General features: G+C 42.8%; 1 pseudogene; it reads left to right on the top strand.

The window, feature by feature from the left end:
• The first annotated feature begins 1,771 nt into the window (after positions 1-1,771).
• On the top strand, positions 1,772-5,852 carry LOC139451685 (uncharacterized; annotated as a pseudogene).
• The last annotated feature ends 9,622 nt before the right edge of the window (positions 5,853-15,474 follow it).

The raw sequence follows: 15,474 nt of genomic DNA, 5'->3' as shown, positions 1-15,474 counted from the left end.
CGTTCTTGTTCGTGAGACACACACATCAACATATGACCCACTGCTGACTAATTGAAAACGTAATGGTATTTCAGTCGACTGTCTTTAATTTCCATTGGCCATACAGAATACCACACAGAATATATTGATCGGATTGGATTGCGACTTCCTCCTTGAGGTCCACTTTATTGAAGTAGGTATCCCATGGATACCATTGTGCTCTCCTTCTTGTTGATCTGTTTCTTTATGTTTCTTAATGCATATGAGCTTTAAGTGTATCGTCAACACTGATTTACCCACCAGAACTAGAAACAAAAAGGACCAGTGAGACCGTATCATCGTTCATATTTACATCAATGTATAAAAATTCAGAGTGACTAAAAACTCTTCAGAAGTCTGTATGAAAAGAGGGATGACTTCAACTTTCCGATAGTCAACTTTCCCCTTAAGTCGAGCAGTATTCGAGCAGCTGCAGCTTTGGTGATAAACATTTCATATACCTTAAGGAACATTCCAGCAAATTCTATCTTCGAAGATTTTATTGAGCATCACACGACTCAAAAGTTGTTTTAACAAGGTTTACATTCAAGGCCTCAGCAAAACTTTCAAAAAGCTTAATGGTAGACATGTGGAGGATCTTTCCAAATCTGACGCATCAGGGACAAAAAATATGTTTCGGGCAAGACACGCTCACCTTTTCGCGAGCACGTGGTATCAAAACTATTGAATAGTGATTAATAAACACATGGTCATGGAATACTTGTAATTGTGCGATCGATTCAGCTTTGGATAGCTATTTCTTATCGATATGGAAAAGGGGTTTGTCACTCTTAGATCTGTTTTGTTAATATTAGATTTGTAGGGGTCTTCTCGCGTACCCAACACCTGTTGTGTTATGGTTCCAGACCAGAAAAGCGAGATAGTCCCTAGGAACAAAACTTGTGACTTTTCTTTTATTACTCGTGGGAAACGGTTGGGACTAGTTTTCTTTGTTCGTCAATGTTGTGATATGACAGTGTAATTTAGTGTTACAAAATTTTGTAATCGTATGACATAGTTTCTGTATAGGGTCTGTGGAAGTTCATAGCATTGTGTTTTGACAATAATTATTTGTTAGGAATGTATCACTAATCTATTGTAAACAGTGGTGTGGAAGTTATTACATTTAGGTTCTTTTGGAGTCAAGGTTAATCCTGAATCTTCTGGAACAGCTATGGAACCTTCTAGAGAGAGAGAGCGAGACATTTATAATTATAATATTGACATCATTATGCACGAAGATTTTTTTTTCCAAATGATTCATATGACGACATACAATGACAATTACATTTAGTACTAACTACTAAATGACTTTATCGCGCGTATCCAAACCATGGGCTAATTACGTCTGTAACCCAATCACCCCTCGTAACTCAATCACCTCCGGGCCACCACTCGGCACCGTGCCCGGGGAATAATCCCGCGCAAGCATCATCCCGCCCTTTGTTAGTCCGTCATTCGCGAACAGCCCTTCTCCAAGTACACACGTGTGTCACTGTATCTAATCGCCTTCGCTTTGTACGTTTCCTTTGTACCCAGTCGCGACCGTTTCGCCGATTACGCCTTCAATACCATCTATTCCAACACTCGCCGTATCGCATTTACACAATCGCGACCGTTTCGCCGATTACGCTTTGAATACCATCTATTTCAGCACTCGCCGTAACGCATTTATTGCGTTCTACTCCCGAACTTCACCCTAGGGACAATTTTACGCTTGTGGGACACCAACTCACCACCTCGACCTTTCGTGATGCCTCCCAAGAGAAGATCAGCCGCCAACCACAAGCTTGTGAGGGGAGCCAAGCAGGCCAGGACAACCAGGAGACAAAACCCGGGAGTACGCATTGTACAGGAGGCAACAGCTGATGGTGAGTCTGCCAATTACGGAGATATCGAAGGTGGCAACAGAATTAACGTGCAATCGGCGCAGCTTGTAAATGCCGCGCAGGCTGCCAACTCGGCTACCCAGGTAAGCGAGCAACTGGGAAAAATCCTCCAGTTGCTGGAACATTCAGCGCCCGGCCCGGTTACCGCAAACCAACAGGTAAGGCTTGGTTTTAGTTCTCCCGCCATTTCGCCCAACATAGGGAGAATCCCCGATGCTCACAACGAGGCCGACGGTGACGCGGCTTGGCCAGCCAATCACATCGCAGGATACGGGGATTCCCTATCCTTCCGTGCGGATGGAATAGACGCGCACGTCAAAAAACAGGTGAGGGAAAAAATCTGGCGTGGCGAGTATGTCGACCTCGGCATAATACTACCAAACACCGAGGGAAGTCACGAGGACGGTACGATTACCATGGCGTACGACTCCTCAGGGAAGGTAATTATTAAACCAATAAAGCAGCAACCAAAGCGCCTGTCCCTGGCAAGCTGGACTTCAGCTTTCCACATTTTCATGTGTATATATGTTAGTAGGCACTCCGAGGTCCGCACAACCCAGGGGTTGCTGTCCTACATGGAAACCATAAGAACGGCGGCACTTCGATTCGGGGGGGACGCCTGGTCAACCTACGACCAACAATTCCGACACAGAATGTCAAAGGACCCCTCACGACGCTGGGACAGCATCGACGGGGAGTTGTGGCTGAAGTACATGGTCACACAGCCGGTACGACAACCAGAATCAGGCGGACGGGGCGCATTGACACACGGACAGGGAGACATCGCCAGTCAGGTATGCTGGGATTTCAATAAATTTGGCTGTAGCAGGGTCAACTGTAAGTACACTCACAAATGCGGTAAGTGTGGCAAACATTCCCATAGCTCTAGGACCTGCTTTCGAGGGAATGGGGTCCAACCGACCCCATACAAGCCCAATCAGCCTTTCCCTAACAGAAAACCAGCCGTCAAGGCAGGTAAATTCAATGGCCCCTTCCCCCGTGGATCTCAATGAAATGGCACCCTGGTTACGCCAATATGCTAGGGTCAATTACAAAGATGCAAATTATTTATGGGTAGGTTTTAGCTTTGGCTCTAGACTCGAGTTCCAGGGAAGCCGCACGGGTCGCCTGGCACGAAACTTGCGATCAGCCACGCACCAAGACACGGCAGGCTACGTGAAACAAAAACTACAAAAGGAAGTCGACCTTGGCAGGATGGCGGGCCCCTTCAAGGACACCCCCCTAGACAACCTCCAAGTATCCCCAATAGGCCTGGTGCCCAAGAAGCAGCCAGGATATGGTCAGGACCTGGGTAAGCATGCGGAGGAATTCCGTCTAATTCACCATCTATCCGATCCCGATATTATCCGATATATTATACCAGTCCACCCATCCGATTTCGAGCTGCTAGGCATCAGATTCGAAGGTGAGTTCTATTTCGATAAATGCTTACCATTTGGCTGCACCATATCTTGCGCCATATTTGAAACGTTTAGTACCTTCTTGCAATGGTGCATGCAATCGCATCTTCCAAAGTGTCAGATCATGCATTACCTGGATGACTTCCTAACGGGGGGGGGGCACTGCAGGCACCAGCCACTGCTCAGACAACCTCAACGGATGCGTGAATACACTAGAACAGCTTGGGGTTCCTATTGCGCACGACAAGACTGTAGGCCCCACAATTAAACTGACATTCCTAGGGCTGGAAATCGACACCATTACAATGCAGATCAGAATCCCAGAGTCCAAGATCAAGGAGGCAACAAGGGAAATCCATGACATCCTGTCAACAGGTAACATAAAGGTCACAAAAAGGGCCCTTCAGCCCCTCATAGGCAAGCTTAACTTTATGTGCAGGGCTATACCAATGGCAAGGGCATTCAGCCGCAGGCTAATCGATCTGCTTAGCAAAGGTAAGCAACCATTTCACCACATTAGGATTACCAGCTGGGTCAAGGAAGACCTACAAATGTGGTTAACATTTCTTACGAGTTATAACGGCATTTCAGTGTTTCAGGACCAACTGTGGGTGGACAGCGATTTCCTCCAGCTGTTTTCAGACGCAGCGGGTGGCGCCGGCTTTGGGGCCTACATGCAGGGCAAATGGTTTAACGGCGCATGGCCACCCCAGTGGGTGACGGATGGAACCACACGGGACTTGACGCTCCTGGAGCTGTTCCCCATCACACTGGCCATCCAAATCTGGGGCAAGCAACTCGCAAACAAAAAGGTCCTGCGACAACCAAGCCGTCGTAACAATAATCAACAAGCAGTCAACCAAGGCCCCCAGAGTGATGAGCCTACTCCGTCGCCTAATTCGGCAGTGCCTCCGATATAATATTATGTTTAAGGCAAAGTATGTATGTTCCACTGCTAACACTATTGCCGATGCTCTCTCGAGGTTTCAGCTCAAACGCTTCCGAGAGGCAGCACCAGCCGCGGACCAGAACCCAACACCTATCCCGTGCAACATATGGCTGATCTGAGGCAGGAAGCCGGCAGACTCCTACAACAATCTCTGTCTACAAATACATGGGCCACTTACCAAACAGGTATGGCCAGTCCGGCTGGATCAGGTCGTAAACTTTATTGCTTATCTGTCGGTCACTCACCACTCCCCTAACACAGTCAAGACTTACATTGCAGCGCTGTCTTCACACCACAAATTCCACGGGCTCACCGACTGTACAAACCATTTCCTGGTAGGCAAGATTTTAACAGGCTTACACAAATCAGCGGGCCGACCAGACACCAGAAAACCGATCACTGCAGACCTGCTGCAGGTAGTAACCAACAATCTGCCTCACGTATGCTCATTAGCATATGAAGCCAGGCTGTTCAAGGCAGTCTACTGCACAGCCTTCTTCGGTTTCTTTAGGGTTAGCGAACTGGTCCAAACTGGACCCTCAAAAACAGGTTGCGCCATCCAGAATTTAAGCTTCTCGGGCAACCCCCAGCAGTTTTCAATCCATTTACCACACTCAAAGTCTGATCAGTACAGGATGGGGACAACAGTTACAATGTCATCTATACCAGGTAATCCGCTATGTCCGGTAGTCGCCATCAAGCACTACCTGGAGGCGCGCCCCTCCGGCCCACAACATGCATTCGTTCACTTCGACCATTCCCCCGTTACAAGGTACCAATTCCAGGCACTCCCAAAAAAGGCCTTAGCACACAGCAACATAAACACGGCCCGCTATTCTTCGCACTCCTTCCGCATTGGGGCAGCCACATCAGCAGCCATGAACGGGGTGCCCGAACACCTCATACAACTATACGGCAGGTGGAAATCAGATTGCTACAATGCTTACATACGCTTACCAACAAATTCAATGTTGCACAATTAATTCCAATAGCCTTTCATGGTACTTACTTCACTTCTTATTGTTTACAGTTTGGATGGTGGGATCCAGCTACATGGCCAGGGCACGGCAGTACTTGCTCCTGAAGGGCACCAGTCCGAACCAACCGAGGATGCTATGGCTGGCACGAGGGGGGATGAGGTGGAAGGAGCTGGACACCATTCTAGATGCACAGGTCAAGGCGACACGGCGCAGCCCCAGAGCCCTCATCATTTACCTGGGCTCCAACGACCTGTGCTCGGTCAAGGGCAGCCAACTCTACCTTGACATGGTGGCATCAATCCTTCGGATACAACTCCAGCTTCCTGACACCAAGATCATCGTATCATCAATGCTGCCCAGGCGCTACTGGCACGATGCCAGGGACCCACTAAAGATCGAGGGGATGCGGAAGAATATCAACCGCCGACTGGCCAACCGAGTCAAAGAGCTCGGCGGTACAATGGTGCCACATCCCCAGATCCTGGCATCAGACAAGACATGGTACGCCTGGGAGGGCGTCCACCTCAGTGACAAAGGACTGTGTGTGTTGACGGACAACTTGTTGCATGCCCTGGCGCTTGTTTTGCGCCAGTAAGGATATTATCTCCACAGGTTAGTGTTTCCTTTCAGTACATAGGCAAGCCGGGCAACAATGCTATCTCCGCGTATCGCGTGGCCGTGGGTGTGGGGTAGCACTCTGGTGCTTTGTGGCGGGGTTCTTGTGGGCTACACTGCTAGTAACAATTTAACTTGCTTCCAAATTAATACTCGTGCTTAAGGCTACCTGCTTTTCAGCGGGAACCTTTCCGGGGTTACCTGCTTCTCAGTGGGAACCTTGTCTTTCCCGACTTTTCAGCCGGGGAATCGTAAAATAACATACGTTGGGGCAAACAATTGCCACGTATATGGGCCCAGCGGCGGAAGTCGTCTTGTCAAGCGGTAGATGACAGTTGGGTCCGCGGCGGGAGCCGCATAATGGTTTTGCTAATGGGGCCAGGCAGTGGGATCTGCTTTGGCCGGCTACCTGGGGCCGGGCAGCGGTAGTCTGACTTAGGCCAGCAGCGTGGAGTTGCTTTTGGCAGCGTGGGAGTTGCCAAGCAATGGTAGCGTTTAAATATGCTACCGTGGGGGCCGGACAGCGGTAGCAGTCTCAGGCCAGCAGCGCGAGCTGCAATCGCCGTTGGCCACGCGCGTGGCCATGGCAACGGTAGCATGTTGGTATACACAATTAGCAGCTAAGTAGCCCACTAGTACCTGCACACCCTCGGCCATTTAACCCAATCTCATCTTCTGTTTTTATTATAGGCACGGGCATCCACGGCTCGGTGGCCCGTGCCTCTCCTTGGCATATCACGGGATAAACCCGAGTTATATGAAAACATAAAAGGTGTACGCTTTGTCCAGGTGTACACTACTGCCTAAAAGTTCATTCCCCTAACACGCGTTGAGAACGCGTGTAACACGCATGTGACACGGGTGCTCAACGGGTTGCACACGGGGTGAGCACCCGTTGGACACGGGTGTGCAACGGGTGTGCGTCGCGTGTGCAACCCGTTGCACACGCGTGTGCCACGCGTGTAACACGGGACCGGGTTCCAGTTGAAGTTGACAAATTTATCAAATGAATAGTGATATAAAACAAAACAGTGAGATGTGAAATTTGAGTTAATGAGCGGCCATTGAGCTGTGCTCACCAGACCGTAAATACAAGGTCGGCCCATCTTAATTAGTGTTCGGTTGCTAGACTTTTATGGCATGAACCATTCCACTAGGGTCCAGTCTAGCCATTGTGGCTAGCCGACAGTAGAACAGTAGTGAATTTAGATGCGAGTTTATTGCTAGGGGAACCCCCGTGTTGACACGATTGTCGCGGGTTGGTAAATGTTCGCCATTAATAAAATGATTGTTTGTGGATTGCGAACATATTCATTTGCCCACACGAGTCATTCCATTTGATTGCAAATATAACGTTTTTCGTTCGCCAAATTTATGCTTTAGACAGTACAATTATGATATAGCCGTCACCACTACTAATGTCTCATTATTTCACGTAGGAATATGTCCCATTTCCCCACACCCCACTTTCTGTGTTGCATTTTGAAAGAATAAATAAAAGAAGGTTTTGTGTGGGACACTTTTATACTAATTATAAGAGGATGTTGTAAATTAATATGAACAGCCATGCTGTCTGACAGTTGATAGAATTTGAGATCTTCACAATCACCGGGTGTGACCATGTTGACAGAATCTCGTTAGGGTTTGTGATTTTTACATTTGCCCAATGACCATGGTGAGTATTGCTGGGGATACCAAACGTAACAGTTTATTATTAGAGGTTGTGAGTACCTATACCACGTAGATAGGATATCTTTAGGATTTTAATCCTTCTTTGAGAGGCATTTAGAAATTGGAGTACTACGTTAGGAGAAGATTTATGGGTGACTTTAATCCTTTCTTTCTCTGTGGGTAATCCTTTCATGTTGATTGGAGGAAGTCACTCAACCAGGTCATGACAGGTCGTGAGTTTACTCACGAACTACTGTGAGCGTTTTTGGCATGACATCTTTTCTTGTATAAACATAGAAACGATGCTCACTCACTCACTGTTAATTGGGGATTGGGGATAAACCTCAGTGTCAAAGACGATCAAATTTAGTTCGAATCCTTGTTTATATGTGACATCTCCCAAATGGGGACATTTTCAAAAACTTGGCAAGTGATGATGAATTTTAATATTAATATTATTATAGTTTATGAAATTGTTAATAAAACTTTAATAAAATTGTGCTTCACTCTCACGAAAATTATATTGTCTGTGAGTAAATTTATATGTCACGTTACATCGGCATTTTTCAGTGATATTGGGACTGCATGAAACATGGCTGGTTTTACATTTCTGATACAGGTGCTTGACTGACTGAGTAGTTCATGATCAATAAGATATGTTTAAATCAGTCAAGTTTGCAACAATAGATGAATAAGTTGATACATTTGGACCGCAGTTACCGATTACCAACTTAAGACATAGAGACAGGGAGGAGATATATAACCACACCTATGATCCTGTTGAGACAGTTGACAGTTAGAACGTTGGATTAAATGACAGTAACTAATTTGAACATTCCCCAGTTATATCATAAAATACATCATAACTCATAACAGTCCGAGAGACAGCTTCCAGACTTATACTAGTATTGAAGGGACAATAGCTTTTGACAGTTTAAAAGTAAACTCACCTTAAGGTGCTTGGCAAGTCAAAACTTACCTCCCTGTATATGTTTTTTAGGTATGCTTGTAGATTTCATAGATAGACATGATTGGTTAGCTAGATGTTATTACAATAAGCGAAAATGTCTTAAAAGTCCACAGTTTGTTTAAAAGTACAAAAAGTGTGTTATAGATCTATCAACGTTTTCTTTTATTGAACATAATATTTGCACTATATTGCTGTAAGCTGTAAATAATCTAGCCTCCCCATGTACGTAACTTACATATATTTATGTATGACCAGAACAGCAAATAAAGTTCTGGTAGATAGGTACCTCGGAGATTTAACGTGCGCTTTCCGACTTTAGCCTATCTCGCACACGGGGAAGCACTTATACTATTAGGGTAAAAAAGCGCAATGATTAAATAAAGAAGTGCAACCCCCCCCCCCCCCCCCCCCCCCCCCCCAAAAAAAATAAATAAAAATAAAAAAAAATAAAATAAGTTTAGTCCTTGTAGTAGTCTCTTGGTCAGCTTCTCATCCTGGGGGTCGGGATTCTGGTAGAGACTCTTGGCAAGGAGGGCGGCGGTATTGGCGACGAAGTGGTTTGAGGTCGGTACGCCACTACTCTGGAAGAAGTGGTACAAGTCTGTGTAGTTTGTGATGTCGTACTCGATGTCCTGTCCCCCCTTCTTGTGCACCATGACGAAAGGGACTCCTTGTTTGGCGTAGAGATATTCCTTTGGGGTGTTGATCTGGTCAACCTTGAGATCCGGCCGGGGCTTGTAGTGGTTGATCGGAATGTCTGATTTTTCCACTAGTAAATAAAGTTCTTTGGTATGACCTCTTTTATCCCTGCTGACGTTATCCTAATGTTCAATTTCAGTCTGCCTCACCAAGCGTAAGAAAGCATTGTACATGATAAACCACACTGATGCAATTTTCTATATATATATTTGTAGATATGAAGCATTCTAGTTAATTGTGGATACACTGGGCAGACAGAATTGTGTTTATTTCCAGGCCATCCTGATCGTCGTTTACTACTATAAGGTGTATGGTTGGAGGCAAGATCAAAGGCGCCGCACAGCATTTATTAGATAACAGACGGGGTCGTCCGTTTCGCTTTGAACAACCACCCCACCTGTCTGTAGGAGTTATATAATCAGTGCGCAAATAACTGTGTCAAGTCCACTGCCGGGCTGATGCGGTGTCAGTGTCAGCGATGAACATGAATGCCCAAATCATAGACCTGTAGCACTCACAAGTTGCTTAGCCAAAATATTTGAAAAGTGTATATTCAATTCTCTGATAACAGCAAATATAACCTTAGAAAAAGATTCAACATACAAACAATCAAATGTAGAACACAGACCTATGCTTATTATCATTTCTTCTGGATATGATCAACCTGCGGAACCCTCTATCCGATGAAGTAACTAATGCTCGCTCATTAAAAGAAATCAAATCCTTAATTAATCGTTCTGATGCAATTATGAATAATTTTGACTTCAAATATTTTCATAGATCATGCCAAATTGTCCACTGTCGCCTTAGGCTTGGCTGCAGTGACTTAAACGCTGATAAGTTTAGACGACATGTATCAGACATACCAGACTGCACTTGTGGATATCACCTTGAAGATGCAATTCACTTTTTCTATAACTGTTAAAAAATACGATAATATCAGAAACACTGTGTATTTCTACACACATGGGTATGGTCTAAACATGATATTACATGGCAGTAGTTAAGCAGTTCTACAAACATGACTCTTCTTAAATCAGTTCATGACATCATTGTCAAAAGCAAAAGGTTTGAGTAGCTTAATTTTATGCATGTAGTAAAGGAAAACTGCATTACCTTATTTCACAGACACCACTTGCTTCAGTGTACTGGCTTCGTGTATTTCATTTGTGCATTTTGTATGTTTATGTTCATCACTCTCTTATATATATATATCCAGCTGTTGTTAAGTTGTTACCTGGAGAGGTATTACATAAGCAAGTTTTGCTTGTTTACCGATCCAGATTTCTTTTGAAATAAAAATACGTTTAAGCCAACACAGCTAACCCTAAAACACATGATTGTAAACTATTCAAAAAGGAGCACTAATCTCTGGCTTCTTCTCGGGTGTCGAACTCAAACTCAAACTCATTTATTCTTAGAATAACATGACATACAATTATCTACAATTTTTATTATGTACAATTTAACAAAAATAATAAAAATAGGATACGTGGATACTAATACAATTTACCAATTGTATTGTACACATTGTTAAGGAATTTAGATAGGCCTTTTAGATTTCTTACACTGTTAGTGGTCATAATTTTCTTAAATGTTTGGAAACTTAAGATATTGCTTATTTAAGAGTTCATATCGCCGTTGGTGTAAAGCTTCACATCGGAATGAATAATGCAATTCATCTCCCACAGCGATAGAATCACAGAGTGGACACTGGCTGTCTTCCCTGGGAATGTTCAGCCATCGACCAGTTTCAACTGGTAATCCTTTGTTAGAAAGTTCTGAATTTTAGTATTGGGAGAAATATTGATTTTAAGAGCAGTAGATATTTCGCAAATGAAGGTTGATTCTTCAGGTAATACGACCTTTGGATTTCCGCTTGGGCTTACTAGCTGCCATGAGTCAATTTGCTCGTTAACGCAACCGAGCGTGACAAGAGACTGGGCTACCAGTCTGCAAGGACAGCTAAATAAACTTACGCATTTTTGAAAACTGATTGGTTACCCGTGATCTATGAAGATTTCAACAAAGGGCGCATGGTAATTAATTTCTTCAGCCTAAACAAACAGACAAATAACGGCGAAAGCTCATCGGATGTCGTTATTTGGAAATACCCCTGATTGTTACAGTTTGATAATATAAAAAGTATCCCTGAGTGAAAGCATTTGCGGATTTCGGATTGCGTGGATGATACAATTACTACTCCCTTGTTGTCATCCACATTTTCTGGTATAACCCTATACTTCTGTATTTGTCGTAATTCACATGCTGCTCAGTTAATGAATTTATATTATGTATACTCATTTGTAGCACCACTCAGATTACCGGATAAAGGTTCAAATTTGGTCTTTCTTGTACCTGGGGTAATCATTTAATCTAAATCCAGGTTTGAAGTGAGGTGGAATGTGAATTATGCACGTGGCAGCCCAGCAAGAGATGTATGATCAGTTGATTTACTTTTTTTTGTAAATCAACTGATCATTCCCAGACATCAAAGGATCAACAGGAAATACGTTGATTGATTAATTACTGTTATCTTGCACAGTGGATATGTCAAAAGTAAGTGTTTACATGTGAAGGTAGGGTTACTAAACCTAGGGAATACACTCATATCATGGCGTGAAGTACAGATGTAAAAACAACATACTTTGTTCAAAGGGTAACCGATAATACACTGACTGGTTGTTCATTGTTATCTAACTCAATGTATGTTTTTAAGAACCGTGGACATTATAAAAATAGTTGTCACGTGGGCTTTCTCAGCTAACTTGGCACCTATGTGAAACAATTGAAACAAACTAAGTGATCAGTTAAGAAACAGACACGGGTTATAATATTCGATACATTTAAATAACGTTTAAAAACGATATATTTAAATATTTTAACATATTTCATATATATTCCAAAAATTGTTTCCAAATAATTATTATTAAAGTATTTGATTCTCACATAGACATTTGACATCGAATATTTTTTGTACAGCTGCAGACGCAATGGATATTGTTCCTTTATGTTGATATTCCCGGATACATTATAACTTTGGTAGGTTGTAATAATGATATTTGCATTTTGTTTTCATTCATTCGCTGCAGCTTTGAACAGAATCATTCTTGTTCCTTTCCGTTTGGTTGGGAAGTTTTTCGATGCGCGATAGACGTTGTTTTCACAAGTATTTTCTTTTGTAAGCGTGTATATGTTACAGTCAATGTGTAAAATATGATTCACTCAGGCAATTTATTAAATATCTAAATATTTCAGTCATTTTACAAATTGACTGAATAATCCATTCATTTATTTAACCGACTGACTAAAAATGATAAAGACGACCAAAAGAGCTTAAACACATCACAATATATTAATTATGCTAAGAAAAGAAGCCAAACAATACAGAACTGTACTTGGTGATGATATTAAACATAAACAAATATTTGGAATTCGTTATCATATTAATAAAGATGGACATATTTTTCAGTTAATTTGTAAAAGAAACTGAATATTTAGGCGTTTAATACATTTCCTTAGTGAAATCTGTTTACATTTTGAATGTAAACATATACACACGGTAAAATAAGCAATGTGCAGATGAAATATTTACTTTGTGTTGAAAGTCAAAATAGTGTACACGAAGATCGCACAATTACCAAGCAAGTGACTTATCAAAACTGCATCACCATTACCGATGCTCCCCACAAATATACCTACATTTCAAAAACTGTATTTCATTTTTGTTGATCAGTGTGACCATATGTCCTTCTACTTTCAATAAAAATGCGCTTACGAATGGCGAGCACAGGTCGCGAACAAGTCTAGATTTCTGCTATATCATCCGGGTACTCACTGAGAAAATACAGTAATGCACAGGTAACAACTACTCCCGCGGAATTGCTTTAGATCAGTGCTCTTTTGTACGTTGAAATACTATATATTGTGAATGCCAAAATGATGTATCAAGGATCAAGTAGAAGATACATTGACCGTTGCACTGGGAGTTTATTCAACAGACCGTGAAAATAACACTGCTGTATCTTATTATTTATTTTAGATGACGCAGTCAAAGCTCACTTCTCCTGGCGGCCATTATCGAACGGCCAGCTAAAACACAACCCCGCGCTTACGTCTACAGGTCTCTTCCTGTAGTACGGTAATTAGTATTCTCTCCCTCAAGTGTATCCTCAATGATATAACCCACCCTCATTAATTACATGCTGCTCTTTTCCAGCCTCACGGCTATGGAGCTGTGATAAAGAGTCCAAGTCATCATAAAGTAATTAGGGTCCAATAAAAACAATGCGCCGCCAAACCTCATACATATTATCACTGAAAGTCGTACTACAGACGGTTAATGTCAAATCACAATAAAAGCATTTCAATTGCAATAACATGTTCCAGGACCATGTATTCTCTTAACACCATCGGATTTAGAAGCAATGGTCGTATAAAACAAAACACATCTATTTGATCACAACAGTATTCATGTTATTCCCACAAAATCACATAAAGAAAGGAGACATTAGGAAATACATGTGCATTATCATTTTTCGTCAGGATAACAAAATTTTCTCCCCTTGTTACCACCTCCAGGTTCAGCTTAAGACGGGTCCTCCTTTGGTCAAAAGTTTGTTCCCCCTCTAATGAGTGTGTCACGCGTTGCACACGAGTGGCGGACGGGGTGCACACCCGTGTGCAACGCGTTGCACACGGGTATCACACGCGTGACCAACCCGATGCACACTGGTTGCGTAACGCGTTGCCCATGCGTGTAAGGGGAATGAACTTCTAGGCAGTAGTGTAGATCAGGAAGATATACATGTGCATGAGTGTCCGCTCGTCCGGGTTTGAATCCCAAACGTGGGTACAATGTGTGATATTGCTGGAATGTTGAGGTAAGCGGCGTGAAACCAGAATCTCTCACATTTGAACAAAGGGCATGTCAACTCGTAATTGTAGGCCAAAAATAATTAGTCGGTCCAATTGTATTTGAACTTTTTGTTTCCCTACTTGTGATTTTGATACTGGCATGCATATCGGTAATAGTTTCAGATGATGATAGCTAGGATGGACCTTTGCTAAAATAACTTCAAGCGGGTGATGATTAAGGCCGTTATCGTCCATTGAGGGCCGTTTCTGCAAGCGAAATAAAGGGTTCTTTTAGTAATTACAGGGAATAATTTATTCAGCTTCACATTCAGTTAGTGGAACATTTGTGACAGATTTACTATATATAATAATATAAGGATATACATCAAACAGCAGACATTCTGAAACAAGTAATATTGCTGATGCCGTGTGAAGCAATATTTATGCATTAATTCTGATACAACGTTCAGCAGTGATTTCACGAGCATAACAGATGTTTTGCTGATCCCTTATAGAAAGTATACCTTCCTGTTCAGAATGGGTTACTTGGCTTATGCATCGGCACCTACACGCGGTACCTCATATACTCGGAATGACCTGCAATACTTAATTTTTGGTTGGTCTGTTGTGTAACGCCGCGGTCTGTAAATAATCGAGTCTGGACCTCACAATCCAGTGATTGATATCATGAGCATCAATCCACGCAATTGGGATCGATGACATGCATCAACCAAGTCAGCGAGCCTGACCACCCGATCCCGTTAGTCGCCTTTTACAACAAGCATAGTCACCTTTTACCGCAAGCATGGGTTGCTGAAGACCTATTCTACCCCGGAATCTTCACGGGTCTGAAATAAATGAACACAAAGAGGGCGTAACAAATTAATGATGTTAGAGTCGCGTTCCACATGTAACATGTGGTCGTCTGTGGCAGTCATTGTTACAACTACATTGAGGCAACCATTAGCCAGCTAAACTGCCAAGAAAAAATTATACACCTGTGTTTGATTGTGAAAATGAAACAAATAAGAAATAGTTATTCAAAGGTGATATATTTTATTCTGGTATCAATTTTGTTTTGGAACTAAGGTTTGTAGTGGTGTTTAGGCGAATGTTTTTAGCCCGGTAACCACTGTCGCCTTAATTTCAAGATTTACAGTATATATATCAATACGTTAACAAAATCATTAAATAGATTGAAATTTTAATTACCTGAATCTCTCATTTAGTTGTAGAATAGGTTTCCCCTCTTTTGACAACCTGCAAAGCATGCACATGATGTTCGCCTCTCTGTGGCACCTGCTCCGGTGTACTGAAGAAGGGATGAGAATTAATGTTGTAATAATGGACATGGAATAAGTGGTTTGCACGGGAGTGTTTTATCAGATGTAGCATGGATCGTATT

This window comes from Haliotis cracherodii, unplaced genomic scaffold (genome assembly GCF_022045235.1).
Source record: "Haliotis cracherodii isolate W230 unplaced genomic scaffold, xgHalCrac1.p SCAF_9, whole genome shotgun sequence".
NCBI classification, from domain to species: Eukaryota; Metazoa; Mollusca; class Gastropoda; order Lepetellida; family Haliotidae; genus Haliotis; species Haliotis cracherodii.
This window is presented reverse-complemented; position numbering and strand designations above follow the sequence as displayed.